Source organism: Epinephelus lanceolatus, chromosome 1 (genome assembly GCF_041903045.1).
Source record: "Epinephelus lanceolatus isolate andai-2023 chromosome 1, ASM4190304v1, whole genome shotgun sequence".
Taxonomy (NCBI): Eukaryota; Metazoa; Chordata; class Actinopteri; order Perciformes; family Serranidae; genus Epinephelus; species Epinephelus lanceolatus.
Window position 1 is genome coordinate 8,250,252 of NC_135734.1, and position 16,193 is coordinate 8,266,444.

The following is a 16,193-nucleotide window of genomic DNA, read 5'->3' on the forward strand; positions in this document are numbered from 1 at the left end:
CAAATAAATTTTCTATGGGTGACAAATTGTTGTCACAAGACAGGACTGAAAGGCAGCCAGGGACAAGCAAGTATTAGATTTTTTAAATCAGTGAGGCTAAGGTTTTGGTTTTAGTGTGAATAATAATTAAAGAGCATTCTCAGTTACATTATGATAGCTAAAGTATACCACATGCATTTGCATGACTTTACCAAAGGTGCAGGTAAGATGAAAGTGAGATTTAAAGGTATTGAAAGTACCTGTGGAAAGTACCCCCAGGTGTCTGGGATTCATTGGCTATTAACTCAGCTAATGTAATGCTTGGTCAGTCAGGGCAAAGTTAACATGGAGCGAGCATGAGGGTTAATGGTTTCAGGCAGGCCCCTAAAGTGGCTCACATATGGTGATGCAGGTTCCTGGGTCAGGTCAGAGTAAGTGGATGGTGAAAAATAGCGGGCGGCCACATGGCTCCTGGCGGTAAGAGGGAAAAGGCCCGGACATGGTGTGACATCCCAGCCATCCATCATGTGGCAGGAGAGAGGGGAAGCCTTAACTACCCATAAATCACTTTCCTGGAACACAGAGGGCCGATGGTGACATAGCACTTTTGTCTTTCCTTACCGGGTATGCCCAACATCCAACCTCCCCAATAAAAAAAGAAAGGAACAAAAAGTTTGACTTGACTTTGTACTGTTAGAATGATATTTTACAGTTGACTTTTGAGAGCATTTTTACATTTAGCATTTGTTTCCAGCCACCTCTTTGTACAATTAACACTTCAGTTATATTCAAATGGTCATCAGTCCATCCATCTATCATCTATATCATCTATAACCACTTTCCTGTCCAGGGTCAAGGCTGGCTAGAGCATATCCAAGCTCAAACTGGGCAAAAGCCTGGGTACAGGGTAGAGAGACAAACATTCCTCCTCATGTGTACAGGCAATTTGTCTATGGAAATTTGCCTGCATGCCTTTGGACTGGAGGTACCCAGGATACCTGGAGGAAATGCAATAGAGACACAGGGAGAACATGTGAACTCCTCAGAGAGGGGGCCCAGCGGCCGGTAGGTTATAACCTGGGACCTTGTTGCTGTGAGTCGACAGTGCAATCTACTAATGCCTACCATGCACTAGAGGACTTTGAATAGATGTAGATGTAGAAGCAGGATCTGTATTTGCAAGACTACAACTAGATTCCTTTTAAGATTATTTCCCAATCTGCTCCTGGTGGAAAATATTATGCACAAAACCCTTTAAGAGATATGACATGGTCTATATACTCTAGAAACATACTCTAGAAACACAAGATAAAAGGCATCCTGCGTCAACAGTATTCTTGTCAATATGGCATCAATATAATCTTTAAGGATAAACTGTCTTTCAGTGCACATTATTTACATTTTGAATCAATTCAACTCAATTCGCTACCAGCCTACGTTGGTTAGCTGCACAATTTTAGTGGGAGGACACCATGTGAAGGAGCATCGAACCATTTTAGAAATTAAGACTTTTCACTAAAATAGAGCTGGTTGGTGGATCAGATACAAGCAGAATGAAACAAAGACTTCTGTTCACTCCCAGTTTCTTCTCCTTCTTCACAGTGCAAGGGAACCAAGACTTGTTTGAGTTCTTGCACCTCCCCGGAGTCCCCTCCATGTTTACTGTCTACGTGGTTTACTCCAGCTTGTTTGTTACTGGAGACAGTGCAGCTATTTGTTGCTATCCGTGTTCACTTCATTGAACTTCAGTATTTGCGTGAGCCAAGACTAAAAGCTTATGATAAGAATTAACATGTTTGACTTTGTCGGAACATTAAGACAATAATTAAACAGACACAGCTCAGACTGAGTTTTAGGACCACCTTTCACTAAACAATCAAGATCAGGGGAGTGCCAACAACTGAGGTATAACTCTCAGGATTTTATTCTGACATTGATCAACTATCAAAAGTGAAAGTGCTTGAAAAGTGGTTTGGTGTAAAGCAGACATAAGTCACCATGCAAAACTCCATTCACTCCCTTTGCATCTGTGTGGAGGCCAAAAAATAGGGATACCTGGAAATCTGGGAAAATAAAACCAAAACTCTGCAACTGCAACCATAACATAATAAATATTAGTGAAATTACTCTTTCATAAAAAAATAAATAAAAAACTAAGAAACAAACAAATAAAAAGATTATTCTTTTTTATACATCGCATCTTCCTAGATGTAATCTATCTTATTGAGCTAAAAGCCTTTTCACTCTATCAGTGAAGATGGGAGTGTCTGAGAGGTGAAGGTCATTCAACCAGAAAAATTAGTCATTAGGTCAAACAGCTAGAACAACCTGATTGTAAACTTGCATTCATGCAAATAAATACTCTCCAAGTTGAAGGCAGAAGTGTTGGTGCAAAGTTATACCATCGCAAAACCTCATGGCAGGGGGGTCAGGGTGGATTAAGACCCCTGTTCTCATCCCCTCTCCTGCCAACATTAACCAATGGTTTCTTTTAACCACAACATTTCCCTCACCTTACCCAAGACATTGACACAGAAAATGCTCATACACAAATAGATAGAAGTCAGATGACTTGTTCTAACACCAGGGAGGGGGAGAAGAGAGATGAGTCACAATAGTTAGAAAGTATTGATTAGGTTATTCTAACTCCCCTGTTATTCACCACAGATGAATCCATATAAGCCATACTGTTTCTTGAGTCAGTATTAGAATGCAGCAGAAAATGTCTATTTGCAGACACGTACTGTACTCTAAATAAGGGTTGACTGAATACACCAAGTTGGTGTAATTGCTTATATGTGTGAAGCTCTAACAAAGCCGCAACACTGATTCCACTGTCATCCATGTGAATGAAAGCGGGAATGTCTTCTGTTGGTGCGATCAGCCATGAAGCAGTCCCAGTTCCTGATACCCACGCTCTCACAATGGCAGTAATATAGGTGGCAATGAGCACCCACATTAACAAATATGGGTCAGCAGCGCTTGAATATTATGATTTATTTTGCTTTTGTGAGCCTGAGGTCCTAATTTATCTGCCGCTGGCAGTTCCAGAGGGAATGCTACGCTGGCTAACTCAAATCTCCCCCGACACAATGTGCCTTTGAATGTGCTCTTGCAAACACAGACATAACCGCATGCTGAGCCATAATTGGCCTGCGTCATTTGCATTTGAATAGAGGGAAGCCATGCATGGGAGGCCTCTGCGAGAGAAATATCTACATGTCTCAGTGTAGCAAAGAACACAAGAAAAAAAAAGACTGGGGAAAAGACAATAAATGAAAGAGGGGAAGGAGGCAGAGTTAACAGAGACAGAGGGAGGAAGTCGGAGGAAAGTCTGGAAAGGAAAATCAGGGAAAATGGGAAATGAACAAAGAGTGATAGAAAAAAGATAAGACAAAAATAGGAGGAAGGAAGGTTAGGCTGAAATGAGAGAATGTGAAAAAGAAGCTGTGATTTTAGGAAATAAGAAATGGGAGTTTGAAAGAGATGAAAAATCAATTGGACAGTCATTTTACATCTGGCAGAGACTGATGAGAAACAGTTTAGGTTTTATTTATCAGCTGGACAAAGGTGAAGAGGGAAATATTGATGTTTTTGGCATAGAGATGCTTAGTTGTAGCCAAACTAAAAACACCCTTTTCTGCTGTCAAACATCTTGCCAAAAATGATTTTCAATACGTATTTATTTATTTTATTCATTAACAATAATAGGAACAAAAAGGTCTTTGAAGAACCTCCACCTGTAGCCTCCAGGCCTCTGAGTGGGCAGACCAGTGTGCTGCTGGGGCCACCGAGGCAGGCAGCATTTTGTTTGCAGTGGTATCAGACAACAGCACTTAGCATCTACACTGACTGATTCTGACATGTGAAGGTACGTTTCTAAGCTGTTCAATGAGCTACAGTTGAGAAGCTAGTTACCTGCCTGGCATGGAAACAGACATTTGAGTGTACTCTATCTCCTGTGGATGTGTGCCTCATAGCTCAATCAATGAGCTAAGGTGCAACGGAAGACATGTCTATGCTTGTAGGTAAGAAGGAGAAATAAATTAAAAAAGCTAACGTGGGTTGTTAAAATCCGTAGTGCATTCTGTGATGTATTTGCAACCATTCTCTGGCTCACCACCAGCCTATGGAATATACCGTAGACACAAGTTGCTTTACAGAAATACTGATAAAAATCGAATGATTTTATTGGTTATATATGGAAGCCCTGAGAGGTGAAGTGTGTGTTTGTTTGTTTGCAGGCAATATTAGCCATAATGTAAATGTATCTGCTATGTACTCAGGAGATAAACTTGGGTTTTTCTTATTTTACTATAAATGTTTTTAAAATGTATTTATTTTTTCTGATGTTTTGATGAGCAGTTTTGGCCAAAACAACTTGTACATAGGAGCAAAAAAATGAAATAAACTAAAAATTTTGCCTTGAGAATTGTTAATTTATCCCATTGGCTATTTTTCATCAAGTATAACAGGACATTTTATTTACATAACAGATTTGTATGCTGCAGCGGAAAACAAACAAACAAAAAAAAACATGCAATTTGATCTCAAGGTTGAATTCAGCAGAATTACAGACAGATATCATTAGAAAATATCATTACTGACTCAGCCATTAGTTATTAGGTGACACCTCTCCCGACATATATAATTTGGGCATTGCATCACCAGGAAAGGCTCTTGCAATTGAGACAGGAGTATAGAGTGTGTCAGTGGCAGAGGCTGGAAAGGAGGCCAGTGATGGCAGGAAACACCAAATAATGTCACAAGACAGAAAAAAAAAGACATAACAGCACTCCATGCAACTCAGCACAATTACTCACTTACACTGACACACACACGAGTAGCTCCCATGATGCCGTCGGCCAGCTGTTTAAAAGGTGTCCTCAGAGAGCGCGTCCTAACCCCCACCACCCTACCCTACCAGCGTCACCTGGCCCTGTCGCAGCCAATCAGAATGGCCATTAATCACGCCTCACGCGAACGCTGTCACCCCTGCTGCAGCTCCAGCTCCATCCCTCTCTCCTCCCGCCTGGCTCTCTCACTCGCCTTACTTCCCTTGACTCGCCAAGTGTACCCTGGATTCAGGAAATGTCATTTCCTCACCTTTTGCTGCTGACATTGCTCTCCTTGCCACCACTAATGGCCCCCGACCTACCACACTCACATGAAAACGTTAGCCCTGCTTTGGGCTGCTTCAGCAGAGAGCTCCTCATGACTCTGGGTTTACACCAGCTTTCAAACAGGGCAAAGAGGTTTTAAAGGAGGAAACCCATGACTGGCTGTTGATGTGGATTGATGCAACAGCTGGGATTCTAGACATTTCAGCATACTGTAAACTACCTGACAGATAGCATGTGGACACTTATATATTCCAACCATATTTGACTGCTAAACATCCACTTACAAAAAACATTTGCAACTATAACAGCCTCCTCTCTTTTGCACAGGCTCATTCTGTAGGAATTTGCTCAGACTCCGCCACAAGAGCATTACAGCTACTCATGTTGGGCGATCATAGGCCTGCCTCACAGTCAGTTTTCTAGTTCATCCCAAAGGTGTTAGATGGGGTTAAGGTCAGGAGTCTGTACAAGTGCCTCTACACCAAACTGGGAAAACTATTTCTTTGTGGACTTTGCTTTGTTCATGGAGGCATTGTCATGTTGAGACGAAAAAAGGGCTTTTTGAAAACTTTTGGGACAATGCTCCATGCAGACAATTGTCTAAAACATCATTCCATTCTGTCGCATTAAGATATCAAATCATATTCCAGTTCCCTGCACACTTGCATTGGGACAATATAGTACAGTAGTAGTAGTACACGACAACACCAACTCACAAAAGATCCTGTATTTACAAAATGAAAAGATGTAGGCTGAGTATGCAGCTTATTCCACCCACTGTTAGTACAACACATAATCTCTCTGGCAGCAAAGGTCATGGTGAACAAGAGTTAACATAAAAATGCTAAAATGTTTTGTTTTTTTCCCCCTGATAGTACACATTTAGGTTTGAGACTTCCTTGCTTTAACTCTGCCATGATTCACCCCTTCACCCCTTACTGCTTAAACATACAGTCATTTTAGCTGTCTATCATTTTATTTCCAATTTCTTTGATTTAACTTTTTTTTTTTTACTTTTTAGTACACTGTTTTAAACTCTGCCCCAAGCCTTCTATGATTTCATACATAGTGGTTTAGTTATTTAAGCTATTCAGCTTTAATATCACAAAGTCACTGCTTTCCATTTATTTCATGGTAGTATGAAAATCAGCTTTAAAGGCCTTGAAACTGGTTTCACTGAGGTAATCAATCACAGCTGACATCGTGTCTGCTTTTATTTTTGTCAGTGTTAAATTATTGTGGCACGGTAATGCAGCAGAAAGGGTTGATTGATCTGAAAAGTCAGCACTGTATTACCATGCAGCGCCAACCTTAACAAAAATAAAAGTGGACTCAATGTTCATTGTGATGGATTACTGGAATTAAACAAGTTTCAGGTCTTTTCAGGTCTTGATTTTTAGGCTGTAGTGAAAAGAGTGGAAACCATTGTGCTGTCTGGCAGGTTGGAACAACATAATCAGTTTCATCTGAAACACTGAGGTACACCTAGGAAAATGGCAGCCATGTAAAATACACTATAACTGAAATAAATAAATAAAATAAGATAAAAAACACAGTGCCATACACACTCCAGAAGCACCTTCTCATCTATTTAAAATCAGTCAGTCAGGTGGATTTATTCACTAAATAATTATCAATCAAGGGAAACTCAAGTCAGCAGCTCCAAGGTCTTTGATGAACTCAAGAATCCTCTTAACACCTTAGTATCCTAATCAAAACAACTGAATTAGTTAATAAAGCTGCTATGATACTGAAAAACAGATACCCTCAGATATGACAAAAGCTTAATCATAATTGACTGCAATAATAACACAAAGCAAGGCTGAACTGCATTTTCTCCACTAGTTCATTATTCTCCATGAATGCATGATGAAGTACCCCAGAGGCTGTTATCACCTGTATATACCATGGCCACATACAAAAACTAGAATTACTGCCTTGCAGGTGTATGCCTTGATAAATCCAGTCAAATCGTAGGTAGAGTTTACCTCAGTGTCTGTGAAAACATGAATCCTTCACACATATCTTCCCCCTGGCAGCACAGAGGGTCTATACAATCAGCACAGTTTCCAGGTGGGCACCCAACATTAGTGTCAATTCAGTATGTGACCAAATGTCTCCCCTTCTGCTTCTAAGATATGACGTTGGATAATATGGATAATCGCTGATTTTTTTTAGATTACAATAATGCTGTCACAGTGAAGTTGACCTTTGATCTTCTGGATATTAAATATCATCTTTATGATATAAAAAAAACAAGCAGCTGAAAAATTTGGCTAACATGGAAGTGTCCAAAACTAAAGTTCTGGGTTCTGAGTCTGTAGTGATTGGTAAGGGAAAATCAAATCCCCGTCTTCCACAGAAGTCAGTAAGAGTAGAAACATTGTCAGACCGAAGATGGAAACGGAGTGTGAAGAGCTGACAATTCTGTCTGATATCAGGCAATCATGAGTGTGCAATTTAGTGTGTGACGCATACCTGTTACCATGGACACCTGCATTGATTTCGAGTGATCATGAAGAACTATGTTTGAGATGCCTGCATGTTGAACTCCACAGACACAAACATGTATTTCAATGACTGTGCATTGGTATTAAGATGCTGTAAATTCTTGTTTCAGTTTCTTTTTTTTCCTTTTAAGGTGGTAATCAGAAAATTATCAGAAATAAAATTATTTTTTTCAATTATTTAAGTACTGCACCCTTGAGCCTCAGTCACCTTTGATGAGGCTCAAGCAGGCTTAACTGCTAAATGAATCTGGGGATTTATACTCCAGTTTCCCCTTACTGAAAGCTGTGCAGACAACAGAATTTTAAGCAAGGTGATTGGATGTTTCTTACTGAAGTACACCTTGGGACTCAACCTCTCTTTGTAAGTGTTCATGGCCACAGATTTGTACTTTCAACATTTATCAAAGACCCAGATATTTTCTAACACGGTGTCAGTCAATCCAAGCCTTGGAAGGATGCCATCTGTCAGTCATCTTACCATGAATATGAAAAAATGAACATAACTTTTACTTCCACATCTCTAAATGTCTTTCCACTTTGCAACTTTACTCAGGTTGTTCCCCTCCTCTGGTCTGTGCATTACACACTGGTAAGATCATATTGCTCCAGTAAGGATATCCAACCTTTCCAAACCTTCCTGCCACACTAAACAGAAACAGAAACATTACTTTTTAGAAAACTCCAGAGGAAACAGTCTCACGCTTTTTAAAAAATTCTCCAAAACACAAGGAGGCTTTCCGCAGCTTGCCTCCTCTCACCATGGCTATATCTGGAACTGTTTTCATTTCATCACTGTATAAGGCTGAGCCTATGTATTCTGACAACAGAACTCAAACAACAGTTCTTTGATCTATACTAGAATTTAATGCACCACTTTTTTCATATACTCTGAAAGGTAGTCAGCACTAGACGACATTAGTTATTAGGGTGGATATCCTACCCTCGTGCTTGCACACATACAGAGAAAGGCTACATGCACTACAACACAAAACTCAGTGCCCTATGAGTTGCATTAGTTATTCTCCTGTAGGACAGAGGTAGTGAGGAGGACAGTGTAAATGTAATAAATAACACAGAGGTTCTTACCTGGATGTGAGAAGATGTCCAACAGGATCAGGGTGCATGGAAAACAAGAGAACAGAGGGAGACAGAACAAAACAAAGAGAGCATTAGAATATACTAAAGTGTGAGTCAGTAGATTTCTGTGGAAACAAAACATGAATACGAAGAAAGAACGAGGCCCATCAGCATCCCTGCACCCACAAATTGTTGTCATTTACCAAAACCTCATAACCACAGCACACAAACACCTTTAGGCTGATGAAACTCTTTCAAAACCTCACTGAACAAACTACAAAAACTGTAATTATGGAGTGCAAAAAGCAGCTGTTTTTGTTATCCGTTTGTTGAAAACTTTTCACAGATATGACAGTTTCATCCAGCTGAAGCAATGCAAACACACAGGCACGCACAACCAGGGGTGTAGCCATCATTTCAGAAGTGAGGGGGACAAATTGTTCAGAGGTCTATTGAGTGATTTATCATCCTCTCGCATTCAATTGCACCTCTCCTTAGCGACTAAAGAACCACATAACCACAAACAGAACACAGTACAGCACCAGGGGGCCGACTTTAGTTCTTTAAAATTATATCCTATCAAAATCTAACATTTTAGCTGCCAAACTCTTGTTGAGTTGACACAGAATGACCTTCGAGCATCTACAGGGCAAGTAGCCAGACAATTAGGTGCCAAATACCTGCCTGGTTTCTCCTTGTCCCTCTTCTATCTACTGCAATAATATAGATGCAAAGCAAAATTTATAAATAGAATAAGGAATAGTCGTGGTGACGTAGCTGTGGAAATTAACTTCAAAGTCACTTTTATGCTATAGATATTTTCTCTCAGCCAGTTATAATCTCACCTCACCTGTGAAGACCCTGCATGATCATCCTTGCTGGCCTCTTGTCCACTGTCTCCTCCCTGACCCTTTTTTATATTGTGGCAATAGAGATTTAAAAAATATGTGCAAAGCAATAGTGAGCACAAGTTCTGCTCAGAAATTAAGGAGGAGTGGGTTTATTCCTAGCATGAAACTAGCTAGCAAGTGATTTAACAAAGGTAACAGTAACTTTAGTATTCTTGTTAACTAGCTTAACTTGATATATTGGCATCTATTAATTAGTCATCATTTAGCGAACATTATCTACATGCAACAGCATTACTCAACTTACACGGTTTGTTTGGAAGAAACTGTACAAGGTTTTTTGCTTCTTGCTGGCTGGTTTGCTGAACATAGTTAACACAGCGGCACTGCCCAGCAGCACACCTCTCGTTTGTGCAGTTGATTCAGATCACAACATGACAGCATGTGTATGCCGCCTGACACCTACTCATGGTGCGTTTATAGACGGCTCAGAAAAAAACATGTTACCACATGTTAAAAACGAATTGAACGGTTGTAACAGCTGTAAAATGTGTGGGGGACAGAGGGCACAGATACGGGAAGTGCGGGAGACATGTCCCACACTTACCCCATGTCCGCTACGCCCATGCGCACAACAACAAATCAGACTGATAAATGTAAAGGTGCATTCACACTTTTCTGACAAAAAAAAACAAAAAAAAAAAAACAAGCTCAAGTGCTGCCACAGCCACAGTTTGTGTTGTTACTTAGGTTTTCCTGTTTTGACAGTAAGTGTGACCATTTGAGCTCTGTCATGTCTCAACAAAAATTGGAATTTTGAGTGTTAAACACTCAATTTCCTGCATTCTGGTGAAGCTGTATGCACCATTTTTCCCCTTTCTGCATCATTTTATTGTATTTTGGGAGGGTAAGGTGGGTTATACTGCCAGAGCCAAAGTGCAGTAACTACACATTTGGTCAAAACTGAGTTAAGGCTAGAGACGAGCTTTGTGACATCTGCTTTGTCTTGTGATAAAGTCTCCTGGTTAAATTGTGTCCCGTTTCAGAGACACAGGATTGTCAAATTTGAAGTAACAACAAAATCCAAGCTAATACAGTACCAAGGCAAACCGCAGTAAATGATGCTACCTCATTCTGGCTGTTTTTGCCCTTTGACACAGCAAATACTGCAGTCTGCCTTGGTGGCCAAATCCCCAAGGGGATTCTAGTACTATTTGTCCTAATCATAACACTCCCTTACACAGAACCAACAAGCAAACCAGGTAGCCAAGAGCAACACCATGGCACAATCCCGCATGATGGCTGAACTCATGTTAAAACACAAATGTCCAGGGAAGGGTAAAGAAGATAGAAAAATATGAACACCTATCCTGGCAAATGACAGCTTTATAATCAGTTAGCTAACTGAGTTACTGGCTAGCTTGCCACTAGCAAATTATAGACAGACATTTTAGCCTATCTGCTTCCTTGCAGGCAATATCCACTCTGATAATGAAACGTTAATCTGATTCATAATCGTTTTGATGTTTCTTGATTCAGACATCTCTTCATGTTTCAGGCAACTCAGCCAATTGTAGTAAAAGGTTACTCCTTCAAAAGTTCTCTGGTAACGTTATAGGCAATTTAAAGTTGCGTCTCCTCAGGAAAGTGGACGAGCGCAGCCAGCAGAAACAGGAGGAGTGGTTTTGAAATAGTTGTCAAACTTGCCTATTTACTAAATTCAAGGGTTGCCAACGTTGTTTAAAGTCTTTGAATTTTTAACTATTGTTTTCAAAGCATCCTTGGTCTGTTATGAATAACTTTTTAAGAAAAATAGCAACATTTATTCGTTGTATAAAAACAGTAATGATGCTTGGGAAAATGATGACAATGAGGATGACCTTTAATTCAAATTCAATTTTTTAATGAGCAAAACACATTGTGATGAAAGGAGCACTGCGACAAAAGAGCATTCTTAGTCTTGAGGGTTTCTACTGAGCAATAATAAAAAGTAATAAAACCATTAAAAACAATCAAAATGTAGTAAGAAACTCAACAAAAATGTTGGATGAACACATTTAATTTGTAGATACTTCACTCCGCCTTTGCAATAGTGTTTTAGTTGTGTCAGGTCATCCAAAGGCAAAGTACAGTATGTGCATTTTGGTGGTCAAAGGTCACATCAATGATCATGGTTTTTATCTATAAAAAAATCCTTCCTAAGAAGGCATTTCATGAATGTATTACCACAAATCTACCCACAACATTATTGGCTGGCTGTTGTAAAGGCGTTTTTCTCCATTTCAGTGTTCGCATACTGCACTTCACCTTTGTAGGGCGGTGTATTTCTCTCCACTGTAATAGAACTAGATGGGACACCACTTCTGGTGCTCAAAGTGCTCAAGAATACATTTGAAAAACTCAACAGTAATGTCTCTTTCCCAAAATCATGACCCCATCACTCAAGATGATCCTTTTTTTTTTTTTTTTTTGAACTACACCAGCAATCCGCAGGAGGAACTATCAGCAAACAGAACTGATTTCAAGCATTTATAATGCTATCAAAACCTTGTTGAATTTGTGAATATTCAGTTCAAAGCACTGACGGCTATGGATGAAAATGAACAGTTCCTCCATTCATTTTCTGTTTGCCTTGAAGTTGTGGTGCTGTGAGTAAAAGTGTGATCTCCAGTCAAAACATGGCCGACAGGTCACCATACTCTGACAGGCCTAGCAGCCCTCAGCTGGCATCTCTCTTTACCTTCCCGGGCCCTTGGTGTCTGGCCCCTTGCCTGTTAACCCCCGCTGCTCAGGGACACTCTGACACCAGAACCATCATAAAGCCAAATCACCTCCCACACCTTGATGCCAGCTGGGTCTTAGAGAAAGATAGAGAACATACAGCGGCTCGCTTCAGTGACCACAGACTGTCTTTCTGCCTGCTGACTGCAGCTTGACCCTAAAGGAAGGAGACTGAATCCAAATCAGTAAAAATGAATACAGAGAGGTGTGGAGGAAACAACACAAATCACACACCATCAGGCTTAAATTAACTGGATTTGTGTTTTCCATTTTTTGTTCAAATCTAGTGACCTTAGCTCAGTAAGGTGTAAGTGCAGTGTATGTGAATGACATTAGCTAGAAGGAAGTAAAGATGGACCCAAGCTGTTGCCTAGCAATGAAATTCCAGTGAAATGGTTTATTGTTTGAACTCTGCTGTTAATTTTACCATTAAATCTGTTTCAAAAACTTTTCAGATTAGATGTTTAGACAAATTACCATGACTATGGGCCCAGAGCCCACGTTGCCGAGGGCCCTTACCATTACATTCCATATTCACCATCTCCATCACCCTGAAGGCCTTTACACACCAGGAGTGTGACAAATAAACAACACAATTAACCCTATGGGCCCTAGGCGTTTTTGGGGTATTTTTACTGCCTTTACTTCTAAGCTCATATCACAGTCATTATAAAGGCTACATATGCATGCTGTATCTTGTTTTTTTAGGTCAGTCAGGGCTAACCAGATTTGCCATCATTTCATGTCCTTCTATGTGCCTGTATTTTATATTAATTTTTATATCAATGAAAAAAACAAATCCATGTGACTAAATTCTTACATTTTTACATGTATCTCACCATAGGAAGTTGGAAGTTGACATATTCTGCCATATATGAAGAGGGGAGACTTTCTGGAATCTGGCAATATAAGAACCATGATGCTGGGACATTCTGACACTTCACAGTTGTCCAAAACATGTGGTTTGTGCCAGGCGGAAAATGATTGCCAGTATTTTTTCATTATTGCAAGAAATTCCATTGACTCATTCACAAGTCAAAAATGTGTTTTATCTGAAAAAACATGCAATATTTACATCTAAGATCATAGAAAAATAGTCAGTCAAGTGCAATGATGTCCTAAAAGATAATATTTGCCACTTTGTTTGCAGTAAACAAAGTTTGTTGTTGTTTTTCAGTTTCAGTTATATACTGGGGGGGCATTTTGGGCATTGGGGGGCACATGTCCCCCTCAATGTGTATGGTGACTACGGCCCTGAGTGTCAATTGGACAATATGGAGATATTTGCATCTTGAAAGCCGGACTACAAATGTGGATAGACAGGGACAAACACACACAAGCTTGAGACGTGGTAAGATACGATATTCCTCACTATATGAAGTGACTGATAACAAGATCTGTATAATGGATTTTGAAGAAATTCGTCAGGTTTTTATTTTGTAGACAATAAATAGCATGATGGGATGACAGCACAATGATGTGTGTGGCATCACTGGCAAGCTCTAGTCCTGCGCTTTCATGTGATATGCGTGGCATTTCTGTGCGAGCCTGCATTCCCGAGTAATCCATCCAATAGTAATGTGTGTGCAGAGCTGTATGAAAGCTCTGTTATTCGTGATTTTAGTGTAACTTTATCATTTTTTTTCGCTGTGAAAACATTGGACTACCGACAAGTGCTTTTCAGAAAGCTACAATTTCTCTGTTTCACGTGATATGCATGGCTTCTCGCTATGATGCACGGTCTCGGAGAAAATTAATAGAGAAGAACAGGTGTGAATTTGGACGCACAATGCATCGTTCGGGCCCATAGGGTTAAGCAATATCACACTCAAGCTTGTGATGTTATACTCGTATATCGTCACGGCTGTGATTTGGTCATAGGCACGAGGCCGCAGGCACAGCCGACTCTGCCTTCTGATCTGACACTATGTTGCTCCATCATTTTCTGCTCTCCATGGATGGCTTCCAGTAGCTTTTTAACAAGCTCTCAGACCGGCAAGACAAAAGGTATATTTAGGGCCCGACTCCTAATTAGAAGACTAACTTTACGCATAGGCTACGTTAAAACAACATCATACCTGTGCCCACTCACTGTCATGATCTCCCTCGCTTCAAGACCCACATCTGACAGCTTCTGTATGGCAGTCGTCCTGAGGCTGTGATTGGTGTAGATAGCTGTTGTCCCCGCCTCTTTACACATCTTCAGCAGCATCTGTGCGAGTGAGTTTATTCCCAGCGGAGCTTTAGTGTACCAGATATTGTCTGTGTGAGCTGCTGTCATCCTGGGCTTCAGATAAAGGGCATTTGCATCTGGTGGAAGTTTGTTTAAATACTTTTCCAGGGATGCAACGCAACTGCTGAACTAACTGACACTAACCGTCAGTTTTGATTTGATTGTTGATTGCAATCAGCTGTGAGGTGGAGTGATACATACACAGTGAAATAACCGTGATGTTGTACTCCAATATCGTCACGGTTTTACTGTCTCTCGACCAATCAGATTGCAGGGCCGGAACTAACTGTTGTATAATCATGGGTAATACACTCATGCAAATATTAAGCATCAAAACTATTCTATTATACTGGTAGTGATGCAAATACCAGAGATCAGTGACTTATTTCTAGATCCGTCAACACTGACAATCAACATCCACACATGGACAAATCCATAAGAGAGGAGGAAGTACCCATTCCACTCTCTATGCTGCATCCACAAAACATGTGTGTGGAGTAAAGACCATGCCACCGGGCTCTGCTGCTCCTACTCTGCTACTGCTGTTGCTGCTCTGTCCACCTATACCAACATGTTCTCATACCAGTTCGTCAAATACTGCTGCTTTGTCTGTGGACCTACACCTCAAAATATTACTACACTACACTAGGTGGCCTCCTGTATCAGTTATCAGGAAATTTACAGTTTCTGTTCATTGTTTACACTCTTTTAAATATATTTACAATGTAGGTAAAACGCTGTTTCCATTGGGGGGTTTTTTCCTTAGATTTAGACAACAAGAGTCCGTGATCGTTTTCAAAGGGGTCCCTTGAACTCTCACCTCAAAATATCTGAATGAAATGGGATCTATGGGTACCAATGAGTCTCCCCTAAACTAGAGAAGGCTTGTTCCCAGTAAATGTTTTATTCCTTATAATCAATGTACTAATACACATTAAAGCTATATATTTGTCTTGTTAAAGAAAAGAACAATTTGAAAAACAACAAATCACCTACCACACAGAGAGATATATGTATCAATCTATGCACATCAGATAAATAACTGTAACTGTTAACTGTAATTAACAGTAAAATAAGAAACAAAAGTATATCAGCATGTGATCCGTCTCATATCGACATAGTTTTCAACCACACTATATACTTTAAGAGCACAATAGAATCCCTGAAATTCAGTTATGGCTTTTGGTTTTGGTGTACCACCACAAGATTTTCAGTGGCCCCATCCGGTCACCCCAATGAAAAATTGCTAGGGGTGCCACTGCACAGCTGTACTCCACCAGTTAGTTCATGCCCTACTTTTCAAAGGTACTTCTGGAAAATGTAGAGGAAATTACTGATTGAAAGAGACATTCCTACAAGAGAAAACAAGTACAAGCAGATGAAAGAAGAAGAAGAAGAAAAAGTAACATCAAAGAATTACACTTTTTATTCTTTTATTTTTAGAGCAGATGTGCCTTGAAGAATAAACAGACCAGGAGACAGCTGTGAGTTCCTATTTTGGACCCCATTACCAAGGAATGGTTGGACTGGGTGCCATCAGAGCAACTCCAGCAATTACTGCAATTAGTGCCCTACCTAAGGCACCATCCCAGTGGGGTCCATTTGTAAAATAAGGGACCTAAGGTGTGACATTGTTGGGGAT

At 40.2% G+C, this 16,193-nt stretch overlaps 1 protein-coding gene across 1 annotated transcript in view; it reads right to left on the bottom strand.

Moving 5' to 3' along the window:
- Positions 1-16,193, bottom strand: part of LOC117256754 (receptor-type tyrosine-protein phosphatase gamma-like) — a 621,431-nt gene that overhangs the window by 401,618 nt on the left and 203,620 nt on the right. The gene's annotated exons all lie outside the window — the stretch shown is intronic.